General features: G+C 39.9%; 1 protein-coding gene across 1 annotated transcript in view; it reads right to left on the minus strand.

Annotated features, from left to right (window-relative positions):
* The window catches only part of NEBL (nebulette), a 215919-nt gene that overhangs the window by 107238 nt on the left and 93444 nt on the right, over positions 1-15237 (minus strand). The gene's annotated exons all lie outside the window — the stretch shown is intronic.

Raw genomic sequence — 15237 nt, forward strand, 5'->3', positions numbered from 1 at the left:
GTGTCGAGACCTGGCAGGCAGGAGGGATCCCGGATGGGTCCGGGGCCCCCCCCAGTGTTCTTGTAGGGGACCGCTGGCCTGGGGTGTGGGAGGGAGTAACTTCTGAGGTGTCGGACAAGGAATTGGGGCTCCCTTTTTACCCCAAGAATTTATTTGTTAAATTCTCTAAGTGATCTACCAGAGATGCTGCTAGTAAAACCTGGAAAATTAAAGAAGAAGAAGTGAAAGTCTTAAAGGATATCCCATTTGAGGTGAGAAAGCGAAGAAGGCAATACAGAGACTTAACTTCCTTTCTCCAATCCAATTCTATTACTTATAGATGGACATTCCTGGAAGGACTGGTATTCAAATATAAAGATAAAAAAATTAAACTTGTCTCCGTACAGAAAGCTAAATACATTCTGGAACAGAAACAAAACCCGAAAAAAGGGGAAAAGAAGAGGAAAAACACTCAAGAAGAAGAACAAAGCTAATCTGATTCACAGGATTCATCAAGCAGTTCGACTAAGACATCTGGTACTTTTGAATCAGAAAATGGAACATCTGATACTGACTCAGAGAAAGGAGAAGCAGCCCCGAAGCAACTCAAAGTGAAACTGAAATACAAGAAGAAAAAGAAGAAACTGGATAAATGAACTGAAATAAACCATGTAGTTCACCAAGTAAACAGTATTAAAATAACTTAAGCTATCTTTTATAGAATGTAATAACTCAGATTAAAAAATTTCCTTCCTATTGTAGGAACGTTATATATAGAATGTACCTTTTCATTGTAATTGATCCTTGCCTTATTTAGCTTCTGTTTTAGTTTTAATGTTGTTCCCATCCCCATGCCTATAGGATGTAGTGTAAAAATCAATGAAGGTTTGTTTTTTTTTAAAAAGGAGGTGATACTAGCTGGAAGGGCTACTGCTTTAAATGGGATTATTCTTTTTATCATCAGTGGTGTGCAGCTTTCACTGAAAGACCCCTAAGAACATGGGAGTCTTGCTGGATCCTGATTTCATACTGGAAAAACAGGTTCCATGACAATACTTCCACCCTATCTGCTTAGGAAGCTGGCTTCCTATCTGAAGATGACTGAACTGGACCTGCTTATTCATGCTTCAGTAACCTCAAGGCTAGATTACTGTACCCCATTCTACACATGGCCACTGCTGAAGACTATCTGGAAACTGCAGCTGGTACAAAAAGAAGCAGCCTGTTTGTTATCCAAGACTAGCAGGCAAGACCCTATCACTCCTATTCTGAGGTCCCTTTACTAGCTGCTAATTAGTTCCCAGGTGGAATTTAAGGTGCTAGTGCTCCCCTTGAGAGTTCTTCATGACCTGGCAGCCTTCAAAGGATAGCCTCTCCCTCACTATTCCCATGCAGCAGCTTTGTTCTTCCCAGCAACATCAACTGTCGGCATCCCCTTGTCTAAGGCACATTTGGAAATGATCTGGGCTCCAGCCTTTCCAGTGTCTGCCCACAGCCTCCTGGAAGAGGTCAGGGGGACCCACTCTCCTGCAAGGCTTCAAAACAGAGTTTTCCAGGGAGCTTTCAGGGTAGCCTGTGCCTGGGGCAAAGGGGAATCTTATAGCCTTGGTGGGGGAAAATGGAGGAGGCATAATGTGTTTTAGATTAGCTTTTAATGTATTTGCATCTTTTAAAAACTGTTTTATCATATTTTAATAATGGTTTTACCAGCCTTGTGTCCTGAGAGGCCCAATAGAAATGTGGGCCTATAAATATTTAAAATTAATTAATAAATAAATAGAGAATTTCAGAGCTTTGCCTTCAAGAATAGTAATAACATGGTAAAATAACTCCTTATAACATATTAAAACTCTTAGTCAAAACCATTTACTCACTTCTGCTAAACAGGGAACTTTATCAAAGGAAGACTCTTCACATAACAAAAGAGAGCCACTCAATCCAGCCCTGTTCTGTTTTTAGACTGGATCCTAACGGGTTCAGGGTAAACCATAAACAAGAATACAGAATATAAGATATTTAATGCTGTGTTAGCTAGTTGGATGTCAAAGAAATTTACAAACGAGACTTCATATTCATGGTCATCATGATCACTGAGTTCTTAATATAAAGCTGAAACCCTTAAGAGAAGGCATGTGGTATTGCAAACAGAATTCAACTCCATAATAGGTGTATCAAATATTAAGTTATACTGGTATTAAATAAACTGTGCTTCAATGTCCTTTCAAAGATTAAAATCGGTCCTTCCAAAGATTAATCTCTTCTTTTGTTTTTTCTTTCACTGCATCACGTACGACACTACTTGAGGTCAGCAGGGCCAAATGTGCCTGGAGTTCTTCAATGCATTAACATGCTGACAAGGTATGTGTGTGTGTTATGTGCCCTCAAGTCACTTCCAAGTTATGGTGACCCCATGAATTAATGACCTCCAAAACATCCTATCATGAACAATGACAAGATACTTACTGCTAACAGAATGCTAATGTCAGTATTCTACAAGTCAGCTACCAGTTGAGAGGCTAGACCTTGCCCTTCACTCCACACTGGAATCCAACCACATAGAACTGAATCACCTGTACTGGTACAGAAGCAGTCCCTAGCTAGTGTACAGATAAACATGAGGCCAGAGCCGGCTAAAGCACCAAATACATTTGGACTGTATGAATTAGAACAGCTAACTGAGCACACAATGCTGGTACAATGCTACATGTGACATCTCAGGAACTACACTGAAATCACAATGAATTCATCCTGACCAATGTGCTGTCATAGCTTAAGTAACATTAATATTGCAGAGAACTCTACAAAAAAAAACCACTGTCACAACCTGTAAAGGTTGTTTTTCTTAATGCACAGCACCTGTTGCAGTAAGTTCACAAGAGGCTGATACTGATGCTTTAACTATACTGTGTTTTAGTAAACTGCATTCTGCAGCAATCTTTCCTCATCCCTGCCATGATTTAAGTAGAATTTTTCTAGCCAGTCAGTCCTGCTAAGTGCATCAAGAATCAAGACCAACATTAGGCACATTCAACATGCAGTCAGTTATATTAAATGAATGGGACCCGTCTGCAAGGCATATTTCAAACAGCAACAACCAAGACTTAAAGAGGAGTCATCATGTCTGAATTGCTATTTCAATCCTCCAGATCTTCATATGATTTGACTCAGTGCCTTTGCTATGCAGAAGGAAGCTTTGTGGAATTCCATAGATAAAATATATGGAAGCAGTAAGATAGCTACTGTAGGCTAATAAGCAAATACACATGCTTCCATGTTAAAAGGAATATGAAGCACTCACCATATTCAAGAGTCTTGGTAGAGATGGGTTATGTTAAAAGGAATATGAAGCACTCACCATATTAAAGAGTCTTGGTAGAGATGGGTTATTTCAATAAATGGCCCCGGTCACACCGCAGGAAAAGCCGGGGCGGAAGTGCGGCTTTTTAGAGCTGCAGCAAAAGAGAGGCGTGGCAATGGAATCAGACAGATCCCCCAAGCCGCCGTCCATATGCTCCCCAGCGTGATCAGATGCGAGGGGGAAGCCATGGACAGGAGAGCGAGGCGAGTCAGCTGTGCATGTGTGTGCCTGCGCAGTTCTGCAGGGGGCCTCGCATGCTGCGGGAGACGGGCGTGTCAGCGATCACACAGCCGCCCGTGCCGCGGATTTTCCAGTAGGCAGTAGTGCTTTGCAGGTTTATTTTAACTCCGCATCTTCAACCGGAAGAGACGGATCGGGGACGGGTGTGCGCTGCTTCCCAGATGTTGTGGTGTGATCATGCCCGCTTGATGCGCCCCCAATCAATCCCTCTTGTGTGACCAGGGCCAATGAAAACTATGTCAATATAGTCTGCTCTGTCTTAAGGATCAGTATTAACACTATTAAAACAAAAATATTTAATAAAAACAACTTACCTAACAAATGCTTTTTGTTAGAGAAATTTGTTAAACATTTCCCATTACAAACATTAATCTTTTCTCCTTCATTTTACAAATGTTATGTCTTAAAAGGCTGTAGTATTTTTAGTCTAAACTAAAACAATCCACAATGTTTACAATTTGTGAACTCAATATTTTTTAGGGTTATATTAATCATCTCCAGGGGCCTATGTCAAAGAACTCAGAGGTCCTCACTATACACACACACACACACACAATAAAGACTCTTGGCATATTATCATATGTAATTCTGAACTGGGCCATAGAGTGTAGATCAAAAAATTCCCACAACTGGGCCAAGAAAAGACAGGGGGCATTTTCCTACAAGTCTGGGGGAAGCCCCAGATTTGCAGAAAAATATGAAATATAAAAAGATACATTGGCAGTTAAAAATTAAATCATAGGAGCTGCATCTGCTTCTTTAAGAAAAGTATACCACCAAGATGTCATGAGACTATGATGTAAAATCTAGTTGGCAGGCAAACCCCCAACCAGTATTGCCAAGGATTTTGAGCTACAGTTAACATCAGCATGGGGAAGGGAGAGAGAGCCAGACTAAAAAAGTAAAAGAGAGGAAGAAGGGAAGGTATAAGGTAAGAGGGAGCTAAGCAAAAAAAGGGGAAAGGGGAAAGCTGAAGACAGGAGGGGGTAAGAAAAGAGAGGAAAAGAAAGGGATGGATAGAAGCTGGGTCAGAGAGAGAAACAGGTGGGTATGTAGGTGGAATAGAAGGAAAAGCTGAAGTTAGGGAATGAAGAAAAAAGGCTTGTGAAGGTCATTTGCAGAGAGAAGGCTAAAGGCACTGTTAGGAGGAGGCAAAAAGGAAAGCTAGAGGATAGAGGGTGTGGGAAAATGAGATCCACAAGTCCTCACAGGTCCACCATCTGTTTAGTATGATAATGTGTGATTAGTATGATAATGTGCCATTCTGAGCAAAAAGAAAATTAATAGTAAAATGCTATACAAATTGCATATAAGAGGACATTTTAACCAGTTTAATAAATACAGTAACTACATTATCTTAAACAGAATTATACCCTTCTAAGCCCATGGACTTCAACTCTGTTTAGGATTACACTGTCAGTAGCTCAGCCTTCTGAACCTCATTTATTCCCAGTGTCAGTGTAGCTGCCTACAGTTCCTATCCCATTCAACCATTTCTCTGTGCCTGCTCTTTAAAAAGTCACAGCAGGCTAGGAGAACACTGAGTAACCAGAAGTACTGTGAGTTATCTTTGAATATTCCCTGCTGCCAAACATATATAAACAAAATCCAGGTACAGCCAAATCTGACACAGCTGCAAGAAAGGCTAAAGAGCAGATGCACTACATACATTGTCTCAATCCCATGGAGCTGCATTTTTGTGAGCAAAGCTGACAGAATATTTCAGTGACCTAACCTCAAGAGTGAGGACTAAACTATTCCAGTGTTGGTGAGACAGCACAACAAATTCATCAAGCTGCAATAACAACTGTTGTTAAGAATAAGACAGTAGAACCATCAAACTGCTAAACTGGTTACTCACCTGCATTTGAACCACATAATTATTTAAATATATACACATTTTATTTCAAAATAGGTATTGTATCAAGTATAATAAAGGGAGGCAAGGGGACATAATTTCCTTCAGTATTCTACAAGCTTTATTCTATGGGTACATGAGACATTCCAGTATATTTCGAGATTACCATATCCTTAATTCTTTGAAGCATCTGGAAAGGTTGCAGTTTCTTAAAGCAACAATTCAACATGGAAATCATTATCTTCATTATCCAGTACTGACTCCATGATCTTTTCCAGAACTGGGTCTTCTGCTCAGCCTATCTGACCAGCTGTTGAGCACTTGGACCATCACTGCTATTTGGGGACTGTGTTGTTAATATTTACACATTTCCCTGTTATATTTTATTAATTTGATGATGTCGCCATTCATGTTACTGCATTTTTAGATAGGTTTTTATAGCATCATAGTTAACATTAACTTTGTAAAATATTTATTAACCTATTAGATTTAGTAATATGATTAGTTAATACATTTGATGCTATTTTGGTATGGAATAACATATCAGCCCAGAATATACAATATACTCTATTGAAACAACACAGCCACAATGGCTCTAAAATGAAATTTTAATCTATACCAATGGCTCCCAAAGTGGGCAATACCGCCCCCCCTCAGGGGCGCTGGAACGATTCAGGTGGGCTGGAACGATCCAGGTGCAGCTCCACAAACTGCATCTTTTTGTCCACTTCTTGAAGGTAGATGTCCAGGGGGGTGCTGAGTAATTATTTTCTGAAAAGGGGGCGGTAGGCCAAATAAGTTTGGGAACCTCTGATCTATACTGTGGAAGATCTAAATTTAAAAGGAATATTAACATTGACTTCAACTGAATACTGTCAGTTTCAGCTGCCTGTAATTCTTATTGCAGGTAGCAAAGACATGGTAGCTTTACTTCACCCTGAAGGGTAAACTATATGCTAGTTCTAGATAAAAAGTGAAGGAAATGCTAAGTTTTCTTTTTCCCCACTAAGGCCCCTGCCACACGGCAGGGGAAAAGCCTCTAAAGGCGCGGCTTTTAAAAGCCGCGCCAACGTTGAGACGCCGCGGCGCCTTTTCTCCCCGGCACGATCAAACTCCGGGGAGAAAACACGGCTCTGACCGGGAGCCGGCCGAACTATGCATGTTGGAGCATGCGCCGTTCGGCTACGGGCCGGGGTTGCAAGGACGCGCCGGTGACCAAATGCCCGGTTTGTAGCGCGGCTTCCCGTTGAACCACCAAGGTAGGTGGTTTCAACTTGAGGCGGATTTGTGCGGGGAAGGGCCAGTTCGGGGACGGAAGCTCGACGCTTCCCAGATGTTGTGTTGTGATCGCGCCGGTTTGATCCGCCCCCGAACTGTCCCGCTCCTGGCCCAAATCGCCTAGTGTGAACGGGACCCAAATAGAAAATACTGAAAGGTTTCTATGTTTGTATAGTCTAGGCAGAGATATACCCTTCGGTCTCAATCAACCAATTAAGCAACAGGGTGTGTGTGTACAATTAAAACTTCAGCTGATGAAACTACCAACTATATGAAAGCTTTCACTCCTAATAAGCATCTAATAGGCATGAAAATGCCAAGGACATGCCTAAATGGCAGCTACAAATTCTGAGCTTACCAATAACATGCATAGGTTTTCACATATTTAGGCTTTGGTTTATGAACCTTCTCCACAACCTCTAATAATTAAAAAAAACTAATGAAAATGTTCCCAAAGTCACTACTTAAAACAGTTTCACAAAACAAGATTTCAGCTTGCACACCTACAGACCCATCCTCAGCAGAGTTACATGCTTCTAAGACCACTGACATAAATAGACTTAGAAAGCTATAACTGTGCTCAGGATTGCACTGTGAATTAAGAAAGTGGCAGTCATTCTTGGCTCTCTTCATTTGGACAACACCATCCTGGCTCCAAATGCTTGCCAGCTTTGCTTACCCTCTCCTGCACATGGAGTATGCCATGAGATGCTGAACTTCATGGCCCTTTGCCTTGAGCCGTATGAACTGGTTTTGGCCAGTGCTGCTCAGCACCGTAAGCACTTCTTCCCAGAAACTATCCCACTGCACAACAAATGGTGAGTTACTCAGGAAACAATCCTTGATCATAGCATGATGTCTGAGGGTGCCTGCCAAGTTCTAGCTACCTATCATGAACAATCCACCTCACAAAACAAGACTTCATCTTGCACACCTACAGTAAGCACTTGACAGGCTTCTAAGTACATTGACTTCAACGGACTTAGAAAGCTATGCATATGATGGCAATGTAAATAGCTTAATATAAAACTCTGTTTTCTTACCTCATTGCTATTCCATGGAATTCAAGACGCTGGAAAATTATTAAGGCACCCCTCCTTTTTCTAAAACTTCAAACCAGTAGACTCTATTAAATCAGGAAAAGGAAATCAAAAACACATCCCTTTCTCAAAACTGGATTGAATTATTTAAGTGATTCAGGAGATTAGTATGTACACCACTCAAAGTAGAGTAAGTCTCTTATATTAGTGCATTCAAGCACTTGAGCTCTGCAAACTACAAGTGTGCTACAGGGGCTTGATTTTAGCATCTTTTCTTGCCAATTCTCTCTGCAATCTGTTTTATCAATTTCAGAGCACAGCTTATGCTTGAGCAAGTAAACAGGTTGAACGAATGTGCCAACAAGTTCTAATTATGGGATTGTTTTTTAAATGTGTGACTAGGGCCTGGAAATTATCAGTGCAGTTCACAGTGCATGATCATCAGCAAATACTAAATTTAGTCACATTAATAGGGTTAAATGTGGTCTTCAAACTATCCCAGTGCAGTTTATTTATTTATTTTATTTTATTCAACTTTTCAACCACTCTCCCCCAGTAAATTAGGCTCAGAGCAGTGCACAACAATCATAAAACATCAATTAGAATCAGGTTAAAACCAATGGCAAACAAAAATATAGCTAGAGATGGCACAAAGAACCAATAACACCACTATCTCACAGGAGGGGAGGGGGGTGGGACTGCCAGAATGGAACCGTTGCTGTCCTCAACCAAACGCCTCGTGGAACATCTCTGCCTTGCAGGCCCTGCAGAACTGTAACAGGTCCCACAGGGCACGGATGCTGTTTGGCAGAAAGTTCCACCAGGTTGGAGCCAAACAAAATGTGTAACATTTAGGTAGGGGGAAAAGGTGCAATTTTCCCCTACCTAAATGTTACACATTTTGTTTGGCTCCAACCTGGTGGAACTTGCAGAATTCCAAAAAGCACCACAAGCTAAAGATTTTGAAAAAACATTTTCAGTATTTATGAGTTATCACCTTGATTATATTCTTCTGCATTGAAAAGAAAATGGGTCCTACTAATTCATTCCATCTACATGAAGAGGCATCTGCAGATGCAAGAGGCCCTTGTGCCCAGTGAAAGGCTTATGACACTGGAGGAATAGAATGGTAAGAGCCATCCAATTTATGTAAATTCTATATTATGCATATAGGGAAAATATCCAGTTAAGAAATGAGACAACAACTCAAAGAAATGTTTTATATGTAGCCTATGGTTTCACACACTTCTGTTTGCTTAGCTTAGATCCTAACAAAGAGGGCTCTGGCCATGAAACCTTATACCAAAATATGCTCGCTAGTCTTTAATATGACAGTAGACCCCCATTGTTGTTTTCTTTAACAGACTAACTAGGCCACATCTCTGGATATGTTGTTTATATTTTTTTGAAAAAGAGTTTTACAGCAATTACATAGATGAATCATTTGTTCATTTAAAAGCTATTGGCTTGGAGTCAATTATGTCCCTAGCATGACCATGCACAAGGAGGAGATCTCTAATTTTTTGCCAGTTCTCTGCAGCTGAAGAGTCATTCAGATGTCATCCTGGAGGACACCCCAACTCTCAGAAAGAGCTTGGGAAGCAGGAGCTCAGGAGGCTGCAACAAAAATGAGAAAATTCCCAAAAAAAACCCCTTGTTTGTTAATTTGTTATGTTGTTTACAGGGGAGGAAGGCATTTTAATTGTATTTTAAAATTAAGAAATTAACAATAATGAAAATTTGACAAAAAGTTGTATAATATTTAACTGTGTTGGCAAAACAGAATCACTACAGACAGATTGCTCCATTTTAAATACCCACACTCAGCACTGACATTTCTAAAACAAATGCTTACGTGTATACCATATGTCCACAGTCCATGTCAGCAGAGGAGAAAACCTGATAATACAAAACCTGTTTTCATTGGCTGGGGCTGAAAATGTTATTCAGAAGCAAGTACTACAAGTATTAAACTTGGAAGCTATTTCCAATTCCAGGGCTTACCTCAAGCCAGAAATGCAGTATGCTCTTCATTGGTTTCGCCATCTCCTCTACAGACCAGGTTCAAGAAAACTGGTATCTTCTTCAATGGCTCTCCACTACATGGTACCAAATCAAACACCAAGACAAGCAAACACACACACATAAAGTGCCATTTTTACATAAATGATTGATGAAAATCCAATTGCCATGAGCAATATGTTTTTCTGGGCCTTTTAAAACTTACCACTGCTGCTACAACCACTATCGGAAAATTATTTCAAAGGATAGGATTTCTTCTTCCTTACCTACCTTTTAACAACCCCTTCTCTTCACATTTAAAACATCAATCAGAACACAAATCTTGGGAAATTATTATAATTATTTTCTAAATCCCTTTCCTATTTTGGATAGTCATGAATCTTATAGACACTTGACATCCTGAGAAAAGGAATACTAACATATGGAAAGTTACTGAGTACAAAGAAACAAAACAATGGCAAAATGAAACAAATGCCATTTATTGCACTACACAGTTGAGGTCACAAATTCAGCATGCTTTTCCCTATGAAATAGTTCAGATCTGAAATATTGGAAAAAAATAATTTATGAGCATCTTACATCAATCCACACAAATAGGAAAATGTACAAGCAATTTAAAATGTCCATCCAACCATGGAAAGGTGAACCAAAATGTCTAAAACTTGTCATTAAAAAAAGGCAGTTAATTTATTTAATACTCCTACAGCAATCCATACAAGACGCTCAGTTTGTGACTGTCAGGACAAAATAATCCTTTCGGAATCATGGGGGGTACTTCTATGGTTCATATTCTCGCTAAATTTAGGAGGTATTATTTACTCAAAAATTACATTTTTAATATTCAGCAAAACAGTAGTGGATCAAATAAGGGGTGCCAAAGGAGGCTTCGACCCCAACTCTTCACACCCATCTATCTCTTACTGTCTTTGCCTCCATCAGAAGCAGCTAACCCCCCTTCCCTTCCTTGTCCCCCAGATCTCTCAAAATCACAATGCAGCAAGCTGTGCATGCCAAATGAGACTTTACAACCTCTTGCCTGGGGAAGTGAAGAAAGAAAGAGCATTAGCAGATCCAGGGGTGAGACTGAAGAAGAGAGAAGAGTGGTGAAACAGGGGTAGCAATGGATGTGCACTGGCCTCCCCCCCCCTCAAAAAAAAATTCACTGCCCAAGGTCTCTGCTTCGCTTCATGTTTGACAGGGTATATACAGTATATAAATACATACTCCATGACAAACTTCCATCTTGATAGGTTAGCTCCATCTTGCTTAATTTACAAATTCTATTTATATTTCTGAGGGAAGCAGAAGATGTAAACCTGATAAAGACATACATTTGTCAATACCTTGAGCATTCAGTATATGGTGGGGGCTTGTTTTCTTTTTTCAGTATTCAAGTTTTATGCAATGGCCTTCTTGAGGAAAGAAAGATGGTGTCTTCCCCTAAAGTCTTTAGAAAAAGCTGAAATACAAACTTGTTCTAAGGATATTATGTTGAATTTAGAAGCTGGTAGTTTTAGGATTTCAATCCTGTTGTAGAGCATTTGTTGGATTCTGACAATGAATAAGTTCGTTAGCAGAATCTTGTTCAGGGGGCAATGAGTGATAGAAATATTTTAAATAAACTATGAGAGAACAAAGTTTAAGTCCAGTGGCACCTTTAAGACCAACAAAGTTTTATTCAGATACTAGGACCACAGTAATGCTATAGTATAGCATGGGAATCTATGAATTTAGGGTCCAAAACACCCCACGCCAAAACCAAGTCAGAATGTGGAATTAAAAGTTCAGGAGCTATAGCTATGATAATGGAATGTTTCCATCTGTAAGGATACCTAAGTGTCATACAGGTCATCTGCTAAGCCAGGGGTGGCCAGACTGCGGCTCAGGAGCCTCATGCAGCTCTTTCACACATATTGTGCAGCTCCCAGCATGGTGGCTGGGGAAGCAAAGGGGAGGCATGCTTCCCCGATTGGTCTTTCCTTCCCCAGCCAGTGTTCCCCTCCCTGGGTAGGCTTGAGGGGGGGGGAGCAGAGAAAGAAAGCAACTTTAACTTTAAATGCCTTCTCAAATGTGTTTGCTCTATTAGCAAATAAATAAACATCATTGGACAAATGCATATTATCAATATCTGTTTTTACTTTTTGTTTTTGGCAGTCTCATTTCATAATGTTAATAAAAAGCAAATTTGTGTGTTTTTCAATAAAACCCTATGTGTAATATTTGTGCATGTCTTGTGGCTCTCAAACATCTGATGTTTATTCTATGTGGCTCTTACACTAAGCAAGTTTGGCCACCTCTGTGCTAAGCTGTGGTTGAGGACTGGACAGAGCCAGTTTCTGAAAGATCTCTAAGTATCTGAAAGTGAGAGAAAGAATCAGTTAAGAAATGTGTGGTTAAACTGGTCAAAGTGTCTATGGGGTCTCTTGCATGAACAGAAAATTTATGTGAAGTAATAATTTAAAACAGAAACTGCTGCTTGAAGCAACCTGTGAAGGTAGTCTGGAGGAAGATGGAAATGAAGTAGTTAGGAATTGCTAAAATCTTGCTTAATGCTTCATATGTGATAGTATGCACAGTGTAATGGAACTTTTGACCTCTCTGCTGAAAACAATAAAAACATTTATCTCTGTAAAAGTAGACCATCTAGCCAAGAGAAGCTCAGAACAATCCAAGGAAGAAACCCAGAGAGAAAGATAACATCTTAAGAAACCAAGCTTGTTTACATACTCTCCAATCATAGCACCAGCGAAGCTAAGCATTACCGCTGGTAATAGATTCCTCCTTGCCATTCCTGGGAAGACCAGGTTTACTGGGCAATTCATGAGAGGGAGGGCAGGAAGGGATGGGTTATTGTTCAACTCTCGTGGACCTTTCTTACATATCCAGGGTAATGCTGTTTGTCACTCTGAAGTCAGAAAGGAATTTCCCTCCAGGCCAGATTGGCCCAGGGATCCTGGAGTTTTTTTGCCTTCCTAGGGGTCACTGGGGCAGTGGGGGAAAAGATAGTTGTGAATTTACTGTGTTGTACATGGGGTTGGACTAGATGTCCCTTGAGGTCCCTTCCAGCTCTATATTTCTATGTTTCTATTCTGTAACTCTGAAGTGACTGGCTTGCCACCCTGTAGCTTCAGTTGAGATCTTTCCCTCCCATGTGTGAGGTATTATGGCAGGTTTTGTATACTTTTATTTGATTATTTGCTGTTGCTAGCATAGTGTGCTATGATTCATAAATGTACCCCGCATGTGTATGGTTGGTCTTGTTGGCAGTAGGATTATGAAAAGAACCTGTAGCATTGTGGCCCACTCAGCAGAGCTTTGCTTAGTGCATCAAATGGTTAGTATTTTACAGTTCTTTTATCTGTCACTCTTTCTATTCAAGATTTTAACTATCTTGCTCCAGAACTATTAAATGTATGATGAAGTAGGTGTGACACTCTTTAATTATCTAACATTGCAAATCCTAGGAAAAGATAAAACAAGTAGTAGTAAAAAGTTCCTCTATATAATGAACAAGATCATCTAAATTTTAGAAAAGCTTCATATTAAAGTGGGAAAGCAAGACATAAGCCCATTCACTTACCTTAAGGACTGATAGAGACACTTTCTTAAAATGTATTCTTGAAAAGTTATTAAAAAGCAGATAATGGCTAAGAGAACCTTTTATTTTAATGTAGCATGGTACTTTCAAGATTGAAGTATGCTTTTCACAGTATCTATGTTTCATAGAGTTATATGTATGGTGAATTAAAAGTGATTATCTGAGAGGTTTAACATTCCATCCACATCACATTCCTATCAATGATCTAATCATTTTTGTCAGTGCAAAGGTAATCGGATATTTTTATTTATATCACAAAGAATTGTTTTTCTGTATCATTTCATCTATATTAAATATCTCTTAAAACAACCTTGTCTAAAATCATATCAAAATATTATACAAACACTAAGCACATACTTTCATACCCTCTTACTACTGAATCCATGACATCCTATCTACTGTTTTTCTCATAAAAGAATGAACTAAAGGGCCAAATGTGTGCCTTTTAAGGTCAAATATCACACAGCAAGCAATGCACTGTACATATTAATTATTAATATCTCAATAAACAGCATGAATATTTATGTTTGTTGTAGTACTTTGCCACTCTTATTGCAGTTGGCTCTCATTGGTAGCAGGCAAACAGATTTCCAGAAAGATTTCCATTAGTGTTGATCATCTGCTGCACTAACTGTAGTTAGTTCAACAAACCATGGTTAATTAATTTAAACATGACATTTGATTGAAACCTAGAGATATGTGACAAGTTTCATGCACTAGCTCTCAAAAATTCTGGATGGGTAACAAGAGATTTTTAAAGATGGACACCAGCTATCCAGTAAACAACTGCAGATGTTATGTTTGCCATCTCTTATTGATAGGTAAGGAATATGTTCTGTTAGGGTTGCCAGCCCCCAGGTGGGAGTGGGGGATCCCCCGATTTCTCAGGCTCCAGCCCACCACCAGCCAGCTGGCTGGTGGAGGGAAACCCTGCTCCCACCAGCCATGACCCGGCGTGACATCCCTGACGTGATAACACAACAGGGTTACCTTGGAGTTTTGCCCAAAATACCAGAGCATCGAGGATGTCATGCACAGCAATGTCACCCTGCTTCTCGACTCCCAGAAAGCTCCCTCCCACCCCCCACGGGTGACAAAGTAAAACCTGGCAACCCTATGTTCTGGCTCCATGGGCAAGGCCACATTATGCACCCAGATTGGCATAAACCATGATCAGCCTCCTATGCATTAAAAGGCTGGGGGCCTTTTAAAACGAGGAAGGGCTAGACTCTGGAGAAGGGAGCACACAGTTCTACCAATTGTTCTTGATCTTTTTGCTATATGGTGTGTAGCATCAGTTTTCAAATCCAATCAGTGGTTTTACCCAAAGTGTGATGTAATCATTTGTTGATATGACAGCAAATGCATTTAAAAGGATAAGAAGCAGAACATGTGCAGCTATTTCAAAGATCAGGTGAACATTTGTACTCCTGTGTGCACTTCAACCTAGCAATTCTGAACACTTTTGAAAGTTGTTCTTGTATCCAGTCACATTGCATCTTTACATTTTACCACCACTCACCCAGTTTTCCCCATCAACTTACAGTATCCTTCTGGAAGCTACCTTTCCCAGGTTTTTAGATGCTACCTCCCTCCAAGAAAAAAAGGATTCAGAATAGACAAAAAATCCTCTGTTGTCACAAACCAGAGTTGCTCTGTTCCTTAAATCTCTCTCTCCAGTTCAGCTGCAATGTTTCCAACACTACAGTTATTTTATGATATTTTTTGTATCTCACAAATCCACTTTGTAGCTGTATCTTGAAAAATTAAATATTAACAATACATGTGGAGGTAACTGTACAAACAGAAGTTATGTGGAATATTATTCTGTAATTTCTATCTTGTATCATTTATATTAAAATCT

Source organism: Gekko japonicus, unplaced genomic scaffold, assembly GCF_001447785.1.
Source record: "Gekko japonicus isolate JY-2015 unplaced genomic scaffold, Gekko_japonicus_V1.1 scaffold101, whole genome shotgun sequence".
Taxonomy (NCBI): domain Eukaryota; kingdom Metazoa; phylum Chordata; class Lepidosauria; order Squamata; family Gekkonidae; genus Gekko; species Gekko japonicus.